At 33.1% G+C, this 12,791-nt stretch overlaps 1 pseudogene; it reads left to right on the top strand.

Annotated features, from left to right (window-relative positions):
- The first annotated feature begins 2,576 nt into the window (after positions 1 to 2,576).
- On the top strand, positions 2,577 to 4,177 carry LOC143587028 (putative aspartyl protease At4g16563; annotated as a pseudogene).
- The last annotated feature ends 8,614 nt before the right edge of the window (positions 4,178 to 12,791 follow it).

Here is a 12,791-nt window from a genome sequence, read left to right on the forward strand (position 1 = left end):
TCATTAAATTAAATTTTTATTTTATCAAATATTGATATGAAAATCCTCTAAAATATATATATACTAAAAATTAGTATTCAATTTAAAAAAAAAGATATAGCAAAAAAATAAGCGGGTCATGAGTCTCACAAACTTAAGTAGCTTTTAAACCGGGTTATAACATCTTATTTATTTATGAAACCATTACATTATCAAATCTTAAGTATATTATTAATTTTCTTACAATAAATAAAATTAAAATCCAAAAACATATAGATATTAGAAACGAATAATGTAAAACAAACTCGTAATACAGGGGATAAAAAATTAGTAACAACATATCTTTACCTTGGTCATATATGTATCGTAGAAAAATTTATAATTAACAATATAAATTTAATTCGGTTATGAATGTAGCCCGATTACAACTACCTATGAACTTTGGTATGTTTTTCAATTTAGGGTTTTAGCGAGCATGAAAAACTACTGATACGATAACGATACATTCACAGCGGAACAGGAAGAGTCACTGTCGACTCAACTTGACGAGCCAGTAGCTGATTTTAGAGTTGAGATAAGTAGGGTAGTAGCTAAGATTAACTAAAAGGACTCTCCTCAACCTAGACATAGAACTCCTAGCTCTGGAGCTGATTGAATTGATTGATTCTTTTGAACAGCTGCCGAAAGGCTTCGCTCCTCGCGCACAGAACTCCCCCAAGTCTCAGGTCAAGAGAGAAGAGCAACGGCATTTCTTGAGTCACTCACTTCTTTTGGGCGCTTTCTGCTTTTATGGTAAAAACAAGGTTATCACAGTTCGATTTTATTTAATCCTCATCTCGTTTAGTCTTGATGGCAGTTAGTTTCTTTATTTATTACGTCGTTTAGTTCAAAAAGTCATTCTGGCATCTGTTTTCAATGCTTGCTAGTAAATAGCTATTGTCTCTTTCCTCTCGTCCTTACTTATCTTATAACGTACTCTTTACAAGAGTCGATTCAACAAGAGGAAGAAGAGCTTCTCCCTCATGTAACTTCGCAAAGGATTCAACAAGAGGAAGAAGAGCTTCTCCCTCATGTAACTTCGCAAAGTTTATACTTTTAAGTGGATGTTTGTTTGGGTAAAGCATTTCCAACATGTAATTATAACAAAAGTAGTATAGGGTTATCGATCTATATACCAATAAACATAACAAACTAAACTTAACAAACACCATCTTGACTACTCTAACAAGCCCATTTCACCTACACTTTGATTTTGACATTTAGCTTGAAACGACCAAAAACTACATTTTGAAACTTATTTTCATGTATTAAATTAATATCTAAGCATGAAGCATCAGTTTTGATCTCAACTTCCAGTCCCACCATAACATTACACCGTATATGTCGTCGGTATTTGCCTATTTGGTAATGTATCATGATATCCACTGAAAGGTCTATGTTTGGTTTGTTATATCTCGAAATTATCTTTTTCCTGAAATTCGAACACATAGTAGGAAATTAGGAATAAACCCTCTCTTTGAATGAAAATACTCCAAAATAAATAGTCACAACTTTATTAATGTCATTAAAATATTTCACACAGTGTATATATTATTATGCATATGGACACATGGTCTCTTTGGTGTTGCAAACGATAAATGAATTGGGTTTGTTAATCGTTAAGCTTTTAATTTTATAATTTATAAACCAACAATTCTGTACTTATTAGCCTGTCCAAACAACCAAATTGCTAACGTTTTTATCAAACCAATAAAGACGTTATAATTACCCAACAAACATTTATCAATAATGTCACTATCATTTGGTATTGACTTCAACGACCGTTAGTCACGGTCTCTTGCAGACTAAATTGGTTTTTCAATTGCACCCGAATGGCACGTAAGAGTGTAAGACCAAATTGATTTTTAAATCGGTTTTGGACTAAAAAACCGAAAACCAAAGCTTTTGCTTATTCGACTTTTAAAAACCGTTTGGTTTACGCTTTGAGCTTGGTCCGGTTTTGCTATTTAATCTCGAAATATCTTGTTAAAAAATGAATTTGGGCTTTATCATTTTGTCAATTAATAAGTAACCGTTATAAGGTTGATGGCCTAGTGACAGAGACAAAGTCTTTTAATCACCCATAAATTACTTAAAGTAAAACATGAACATCTACAAATTCGGTTCAGTTTGGTTTTTTTCAGTATTTATTACATGCAAAACCATTAAACCATAAATTCGTTTTTACACAGACAAAATCAAACCATTGATTTTTATTTAGTTCTTTTTTTTTTGAGTTTCCGGTTTTTCATATTTAAATCGATTTTCTTGGTTTCATACACACACCAAGATGATCAACGACCCAAATTTACTGGAAAACATCAATCAGACCATCCATAGCATCGGATATTTTCCCTTCCGCACATCTCCCCGTTGCACCCGTTTGTGAGGAAAATGCAAAAAAAAAAAAAAAAAGGTATTGGGGCTACCTAATGTACGTCATTAAATGCGTTGAAATGTGGTACATATCTACGGTAGACCATCTTCTAACATATAAAACATATCTTGTGCGGATATAATGGAATGTTTGTTGCCTTGTTGGAAGAACGGATATGATAATGGTGGAGGTAAAATAAGTTGTGAAATAGGGATAAATGACCGAAATAATTTAAAATAAATAATGCACCAGACACAGACAATAAAACCATCTCTTCTCACTTCCTCCTTTCCTCTTATCTTCTTCACCTCCTCTCCGTGAGCTCCAATGGCTCTCTCTCTCAAATCACCACATTACGAATACAAATACAAATACAAATACAAAATCCACACACAACCCACATATCCAAACGTTAAACAGCCTCGCATCCGCTTCGATAGCAAGAGCCAACCATATCAAACACCCTAATGACAACTCATCCGCTTCTATCTCCACAATTCCCATTTTCCCAATGAGCTATGGCGGGTACTCTGTTTCCCTCAGCTTCGGGTCACCCGCTCAGAAACTCATGTTTGTTATGGATACCGGTAGCAGTCTTGTTTGGTTCCCGTGCACCAAACGCTACACGTGTTACGGCTGTGATTTCGCATCACCAAATCAAGATATCCCCAAATTCATCCCCAAATTGTCCTCGTCCGCCAAGATAATCGGGTGTGGTAATAAGAAATGCGGGTGGGTTTTCGGGTTGACTGACCCGGTTAAGTGTAATGGCAAGGATATATGCCCGCCGTATATGCTTCAATACGGTTCCCGGGTCGACGTCCGGGCTGTTACTCTCCGAGACGCTTAATTTCCGTGAGGGGGATGTTAAGGATTTTATGGTCGGGTGCTCGATTATTTCGACCCGACAACCGTCCGGGATTGTCGGGTTTGGGCGTGGGTTGAGTTCGTTACCCGTGCAAATGGGGTTGAGAAAATTTTCCTATTGTCTTGTTTCTCACCAGTTTGATGATACACCGGTGAGCAGTGAGCTGGTTCTGGTTCGGAATTCATCCAAACCGGAAGATAGTGGAGTCACGGGAATCAGTTACACGAAATTTCGTGAGAATCCGGTGACGTCCAGTTCGGCTTTCAAGGAATACTATTATTTAAGCCTTAGGAAAATAACAGTCGGCGGTAAAACTGTTAAAATCCCGTATGGGTATCTGGTGCCAGGCTCTGACGGTAATGGTGGGACCATTATTGATTCCGGCACCACTTTCACCTTTATGGATGGTCACGTCCATAGTCTGGTAACAAAAGAGTTTGAGAATCAAGTTTCTCAGTATTCTCGAGCTGCTGACGTTGAAAAGATATCTGGGCTACGCCCCTGTTTCAACGTTAGTGGTAAGCCGACAGAGTTACCTGAGTTGATGTTTCATTTTAAAGGCGGGGCTAAATTAGCGCTTCCCGTGGCCGATAACTTTTCGTTTTTGGGTGATACGGACGTGTTGTATATGACGATCGTATCTAGCGAAAAGATCGGGTCGGGTACAGGAGTCGGACCGTCGATAATAATTGGAAACTATCAACAACAGAATATATACGTGGAGTACGATTTGGAAAAGGGTAGGCTCGGTTTCAAGAAGCAAAAATGCAAGTAAAGAATAATAAGAAATTAATATTCCACTTTTAATTTTAAAGTTTGAAGAAAATTGAATAAAGTTATTTCATTTCTAGATTTTAGAAATATAATTGCATTGTAACATGTATATTATTATAATATAAATATCGGATACTCGTTCTGGTTTAAATATTTTGAAGCGGCATTAGTTGTTGATATTTAAATGATATTTATTTATGTATACTAATAATTTAAAAAAGAAAAGTGCACATATGTTTGGTCATCTATCTATTAATCCAAACTGTGACAAAAGATAACGGAGATTTTCTCATCTATGATAAAGTGGTTTTTGGTATTTCAGAGATGATCAGATGAATCAGTAGTTCGTCAGTGATTTAAATTAGCCGTTAAAAAATCTATCTTATTTAAGATGTCATCTAAAGATATACGTAATTTATTACTTTGTGATACTTTAATTAAAAATATAGAGATGAGATAATTTTGTATATTTTGAAAAGCAAAATTCCTTTTAATTTTCAGAATTTGGACCTTAGATCATTGGGTGTTTAATTGTTTATAAAAGATTTTGAACCTGGGATTGATTTATTTTTAATATAAAATCAAATAAAACACTTGGTATTAAAAGATTTTGTATTTAAGCTTTTAAGGGCATGACAAAATGATGTTCAATATGGTAGTAGAATATACTAGTTTACTATATTGAAAACATTTCTTTTACCCCTTGTGTACCAAAAGAGGGTTGAAAATGTATGGTTAAAACTAAGTCAAACTAAGATATGATTCAACGATCATGGAGACAGAGCCTTTGAGACATTAACTTTTGCCATTGAATTGTAAACTATATTTTCTAAAGAAATATATACCCAAATAAATAGATAGCTACAAGCCTACAAACTTTGTGGTTGCTATCTATATTCAGCAAACAAATCATAAATGACTACATATTTTGCAAAATGGACTATGGGAGATTGGTTCCCTTATCATATTCTCGAGTTAGACAATAACAACACGGTTTCAATCAAGTTCCATACCTTCGTATTATATATACGTTTTTATCGACATCGCTTTGAAAATAATTTGATGTTTATAAGTTATGATAGCTCAAAAACTTTATTCATCAACTTAAATATAAAAAAAAGTTATGTGTTAAACCATGCTGACACTCTTAACTAACACAAGGCGAGGATCTTTTACTGTCAACATGTTTTACGTGTTGAAAAATAAAATTAATGAAATTATAAGTTGAAATAGAGTGTTACTTGACGGCGGTAAGAAAACTTCATACCTCCAACAATAAATACAATGACAACGTAATAAATGTTGGTCAGCGTTATCTTTGTTTAATCGTCAGCATTAAGACTACAGAACAAATCGAATGAAAAAAATATATCAACCAAAAGCGTGACCGATTCAGAAAGTTATAATTTGATTTATCTTTATTGTCAGGTTTCTTTGTTTATCAAATATAACAATTCAAGCAAGTAATTTCACATGTTATTGATTTAAGAAAATAATGTATGAACCTATCAGTTCGGGTTTATAATACCGGGTATAGATTTCAATGAGACATAAAGCATGTGTAATTTATAACACTTTGCTCAGCTTTCTCTAAAATGAAATCGACTTATTGTTTGAAAAAAAAGGAACACATAAACATAAACACGACAAAAAAATAAAGTTTAATGATAATACACGAATGAAAGGCTTATGCGCGCCTTTGTTTTGCATGTCACATGCATTTAAATCAATTTAATTGGTATATAGTCTCGTATACGAATAAAAGTAGATAAACTACATTGAATCTATATGCCTACACAAATGATGCATAACTACAATGCAGCATAAGTTAATAAATGTGCAAGTTAACCAACATTTCTTCTATCCAAAATATCGGGATTGTATTTAAAGTACTAATTTTTAAGTGTTTAAAAGTTCAATTCACATCATGGTTTTAAAAGAAATCAGGCATTGTTTAAACCATCTTACTATACCATTAAAGCAATATAATGTTTTCATATGGCATTCAACTAGCATGTCCATGTAGACTCCAACTCATCAATTCTAAATTTATATAATTCACATGTTAATTTGAACATTAATTTTAAACATGAACTTCTAAGTTGAAAAAAGTTTCAAAATAAATGGTTATAATAATCATTTATTGAGTAATTAAGATAATCAACTATTTTCATTGCTATTTTTAAAAATTTTGAGACTTTGTTATTTAATTATTTTTTTTTAATTTTGGGAAATTATTTATAAATGTTTCGATTGGATGTATGAATGTTTGGATTGAAATGATGGTTTACGTCACGAGATTTGGATCTTATTGTTATATTCATATTTGTAGCATTCTTTATGTTGTGTGCTTATATGTTTTATTACTTAATAAAAGAAGTTTTTATAACACACATATGTTACATCTACATATTTACGCTTAATAGTTTACAACATACGACTTCAGCAGATGATGAAGTTTTAATTAATATGTCCTTTTTATTTCATGGTATAAGTTAGAAATATGTGACATGACTTAGAATCATGTTTTAAATTGTTATTTTTTTTTAATTTGTTTTTGTATGTTGGATTCTTTTAATTAAAACAATAATGTGATATCTTATAATAATAATAATAATAATAATGCTAAATTATCTGACGTTTACAATTCATTAAAAGTATATATAACACACACACATATACATATACATACATACACACACACACACACACACACACACACACATATATAAGGGTTCAAATAAAAAAGAAGTTGTTTCCTAGGAATGGTAAGAACCAATAGAATTTTAACATTTGACATTAAAACCTATGGTGAAAGAACAAGTATAAGAAACTATATCGGTTATAATGGTGAAAGAGTAATTGTAGGAAACTATGACGGTTTTTTGTAATTTTAAATCTCAACCATTGATTGATATGATACAATGGCTATGATTTATTCATAATCTTCCTAGGAAACTACTTGTTTTTAAGATAACCCTCACCTATATATATATGAAGTTTTATATATTTTCCGTCCATGTGTAACACGGGATCTAACCTAGTTATCTTTTAAAGTTTAAACAATGTCCTTTCTAACAAAAACCAATTGATAGAAAAATGAAATTACAAAACATTTTTGAAGTGAGCCATAATATACTCTAGTGCAACTAGAGTAGTAAAGTTTCTAGACGATCATCTACTAGTTACAAACATAAATGTTTTTGATATAGTAGGTGGATGCCCTAATTAAGATTAAGGTCGTTATCCTTGTGCAGCTGATCTTGTGCACTTTACAACTCACCTTTCAAATAGTTGATACATAATGACTAAAATAGCCATCATCATTCTCTTTTTATCTGAAAATTATTTTTAAATATATTCTCACTTTTATAACGCACATCTAGAGGCCAGAGACCGGTACAAGGATATTTCTTAAAATAATAATAAAAAAAATAGATGTTGAAATGATATATGCGACTATACTTTTTTTTAATTCAAACACTATAATACAAAAGTTATAAAATTTATAAAATGAACACGCGCCATTTCGTATAATATATTCAACCTATGAGGCTAGGCATACGTATATTTGATTTGAACATATACGATTCAATTCGAGAGTTTAAACGAAATTTTGGTATGATTTTTTTTCATTGAAAAAATAGTACAACAATCTTAATATTTATCTAGATTTTCAATTTAAATTATCAACTTTTAGATGTTTTTATAAATCCCTAACACATGAGACATATTCAACCTAGGATGATAATGTTATGCGGTGGCAGTGGCGAAGCTTGGACTGAGGCACCGGGGAGCCGAGCTCAAAATGTATATAAAATTTCACAAATGAGGGGGGGCCGGGCTCAAATTTTCGGCCAAAAAACACTAAACTTGCACTACGTATAAAAATTTTCGGCTGAAAACGGGTAAATTTACACTACTGTGCAAAAAAACAGGAGAGGGGGGGGGGGCGGGGCCACCCCGGGCCTCAATGAAGCTTCGCCCTTGTGCGGTGGCGTACCCACACTTACAGTAAGGGGGCAATTATCTTCCTTAGAGAAAATAACTTTAGCATTGTTTGTATCTTAAAATCTCAATCATCTCTCATAAAATTTTGGTTAAAACCCCGATCGACTCCCATGAAATAAAATCATGGGTCTGCGATTGATGTTGTGAAACCAACAACAATTATGGTGGGTACCTGTACCTTAAGGCATAAGGTATTCATGGTCGTATGATGAGGTATAAAGAAATCTCTTTGGGGTTGGAATGCAACTTTGTAAGAAGATTGCACTGAAATTGTACTAGTAGTGTAGTGGGAATGATGGTTTGGGTGACAATAGCACTATGTCAATACCATGTGATGGTTTACAATATAACCAAGACAATTTCAAGCCGACTCACCCCACCCCACATGGGGGGCTCTTTAATTTTAAGTTTGTGTGCATTTTGGATTTTTTTTATCAATTGTTATGTAAATTTTTAAAAAAATTATACATTTGACTGTTTTATTAACTTGTAAAAGCTTTTCATAAAGAGCTTATTTAAAAAAATACTAATATGATAAGTTACATGTGGAATATCAATTTCGCCTAGAGCTGGGACGAAAAAAACATCATAAAATCAAACATATAATTGAGCATATGCTATGGTGTATGATTTATCTTAAAATCTTGTTGATTTAAATGCGTATGATACTAGGTAATATTCACCCGATTACCAAGTATTTTATTCACATCAAAGTCGAACATATTAATATGTTATATAACCTTAAAAAATATAACAAACATAATGTTGAGACTTGAGGTTGTTAGAAATAAAAAAAAAAAAATAGTAAAGTGTCATTTTCGTCCTTGTGTTTTGACAAATAATACGAATTTAGTCCAAAAAGTTTATTTTTTGCATATGGACCCTGCACATTTCCCAATTATTGCCAATTACATCCAAATCACTAACTCTGTTAAATTTAATCGTTAAGTCAGGGATAGCCATGTCTTTTCACTATTTCTTTATTATAATACTTATTTTAGCGAATTGCAGTTTTCGTCATTGTGGTTTGTCCAAATTTGCGGTTTTAGTCAAATAGTTTCAAGTTTGCTATTTTCGTACTTGTAGTTTCATTTCACTTGCAATCAAACTCGAATTTATTAACCTCGTTAATTTTGGTCGTTAATCCATTTGCGTGCCCTTCACGTGACGACTAGTTTTGTCGTTTCTCTCCCAAAATAAACTTCAGTCCTAATTCGCAAGCCCCCTCACGTGAGGGGCTGGGTTGTATTTGGGGAAAAGGAAAAAAAAAACAAGGAACAAAACTGCCCCTCACGTGAAGGGCACACTGATGAGTTTAACGACCAGGCTTAACGATATTAGGGAATTCAGGTTTAATTGCAAGTGAAATGAAACCATATGAAAGAAAATTGCAAATTTGAAACTACTGGACTAAAACTGCAGATTTGGACAAATTAGAGGGACGAAAATCGCAGTTCACTAAAATAAGTTTTATAATAAGAAATGGTTAAAATACATGTTTACCCCTGACTTAACGATTAAATTTAACGGGGTTAGTAATTTAGATGTAATCGGCAAGAACTGGAAAACATGGAAGGTCCATGTCACACCCCGACCAAAGGCGGAACATGCCGGGGTGCAACGTGATTGGACAAATACACAAGACACTATTTAAAGTGACAATATTTAATCAACTCATTTATTTCATAAATCAATAATCAACACCTCTCGTTCACACAAACAAATTTAATACAAGTAACATTTATATTGTTCGTTTTACTAATACCCTAATAGTCTTGGTAACGTTTCTCATCAATTCCTAGAGTCAACAAAAGTCAAACCTGTAACATTTCATAAAATAAAGTTTGTCAACACAAAGGTTGGTGAGCAATTCATAAGTTTGAGCATATAAGTATATAGTAATAAAAAGCCACAAAACTTGTATACGAAACGATAAATAAAAGCAACAACATGGATAATATGAGATCGCTAACACATTAGCGACACCTACCATAAGAGAATACCAGATGGTTCAGGATTTTTATATGAGGTCGTTAATAAGAATACATTAACGACACTGTCTATAAATAGATTCGGATTTCATGAGGTCGTTAATAAGAATACATTAACGTCATCGTGCTATAAGAGAATACCATATAGTTCACGGATTTATGAATCAACCTTCCAAAAGCAGTAAACACATAAGCATATAAGCATGTAAGCATAGAACACCAAATCAAGCAATTATTTAAGTAAAGTAACAATCACGTTTGTGGGTTTATGATTCAAGTAAATAAAACATTTAGTTTGAAAGTATGAAATGTCACCCCAAAACGGAAGATGGAAAAAGGGGTATGAAAGTACTCACCTCGATTGATGAACCGAGAAATAAATAGATAAATAAATGAAGCTCAAACGGTAAACGAACAGATCCAAGTTGAAACGATAAACAACTTAGCTAAAATAAATAATGTTATATATTTATATTAATGAACTTGAAACCATAATGAAACTATATTGGAAACATTGAACGAGGAGATTTGGTTGTAAATCGGGTTACTTGTTAGTTTGTTAATGATTAGGGATTCGTAAATAATTGGTAAAGTAAATAAAATAATATTATTAATAATAAGGATAGTTATGATTAAAATAGCTTTAGAACATGTTATATATATATATACCTAGATATATATAAGATGATGATGAATATAATATATAATATATAATATACTACTCATCGAGAATTTGTTGTTAAAACTAAAAATAGTAGTAGTAATAATAAATATAAAAATTATTACTTTATTATGGAAAACGTTATTAATAGATTTATAAGTTTTAATAATAATTATTATCATCATCATAATAATTATATGTGTCATATTAATAATAAACTAGTACTTATAACATTTTAAAAAAATAGTAATATTAGTGATAAAAAGGATATAACTCGAGTGACAATGATGTTAAACGACAACTAGGCCCGACATGGATTTCGGTTCGCTAAAGCAAATTGGTAATATTAACAATATTAGATTTTAATAATATTCTTTAATAATCATAGTAATTAAGATAATAATAATCATAATAATAATCTATTATTATTGAAAATAATGATAATAATAATAGTTTTGTTAAAAGATAACAATAACAATAATAATGCTAATAATCTTGTTAATAATAATAATAATGATAATAGTTATAATTATGTTGTTAATAATAATAATAATAACAATAATGATAACTAAAATCTAGATAATACGTATAATGTTAATAAAAATAGTGATATTAACTTGAGTAACCCGTTAACAAAAACAAACCGAGGTTGGTCAAGGAGAGGATCGAACCCGTGACCTCAAACTTAATAACTAGCGTACAAGCCGAACGAACCAAGATAACAATTTGTTAAACAAACTCAAAGTTAAACCCACAATTGTTAATTTTCCTATTAGTTGTTCACGAGTCGTCGGATGAATGTTGCCGGAGACGTGCCGGATATACGAACCGAAGAGAAAGAGAGGGAGACAAAACAGAGAGTGAAATAGAGAGAGAGAGAGAGAGACGACGTGTGAGAGAGAGATGGAGAGACGGAACACCGGAAGCAACGGCGGTGCTCCGACGTCAGGGTGGCGGCAACGAACGAGCGATAGCGGCGGCATAAAGTTGTCGGAACAGGAGGGTGGACGTCGGAGAGAAACGGCAGCAGCTAAACGGCCGGAATCGTGGTTGTCGGAAAAACGAATCGCCGGAAAAGCGATACAGAGAGGGGAGGTAAGGGGTTTTGGGTGCGGGGGTTTACCGGAGAAACAAGGCTAAGGGAAAGAGGATGGTGGGGTTCGGTGGTGGTTTGCTCGCCGGAAAACGAGAGGGAAAGGAGAGTAGTGGTGTGCGGTGAGAGGTGATGGCTGAGATGGGGAGCGGCGGCGGCCGGAAGCGCGAGAGAGAAAGGGAGGTTGGCTGTGGTTTGTCGGGGCTCGCCGGAGCTACCGGCTCGCCGGAATTCCTCGCCGGTCGTCGAAAATCGGCAAAGGGGGGGGGGGTGGCGGCTAAGTATAATTGAGATAAGGTTAGGGTTTATTCTATTTATATGAATGGTGTAAAAAAGTTAAATTTTGGCCCCTCAAGTTCTAATAATGGTTTAATACAAGTTTAAAGGTTTCCAAAGCTTGTATCGAGTTTACGAAAATCATTTTAAACCCCTTATGTTTTTCTTAACGACTCTATAGTATAACCAATATCGATTTATTGAAGATTGAGGTCTATGGTAGTATTATATAATAAATAAATAGGGTTCTAAGGACGTTGAGTCGGTTCTACAAATTAAAAGTTTATAAAACGAAATATAACTCGAGGCTCAAATTTGACTAATGTCACAGTATCCACAACTTTTTATAAATTTCGCCCTGAAATTAAAATAAAATCAAAGAAAAGTAATTACTAATTAATATTGTCTTTAGTAAGATAGTTGCACGAACAATTTTTAAGCAAAAGAATAACGTCAAATCCTTGCATGACTCGAAAAACGCTACAAATGAGAATCATAATAAAGGCACTTATATATAGGAAGTACCAGCGGCGTATCCACCATATCTTTATCACTATTCGCATTTCTATCGTTTTTCTGCCATCATTCTCGGGTCTGAGTTATCGCACACAAGGGTACTAGCTATGACTTCCATACGGGGATTTCGATAATTAAGTGTGCACCCAAAATTATTTAGATCGTCGTATGGTCACATGGTTCGTCCATTGTGTGGTTTAAAAGAC

Source organism: Bidens hawaiensis, unplaced genomic scaffold (assembly GCF_021521415.1).
Source record: "Bidens hawaiensis isolate Kalapana, Puna unplaced genomic scaffold, B.hawaiensis_p1.1 tig00035101_1, whole genome shotgun sequence".
In the NCBI taxonomy this organism is placed as follows: Eukaryota; Viridiplantae; Streptophyta; class Magnoliopsida; order Asterales; family Asteraceae; genus Bidens; species Bidens hawaiensis.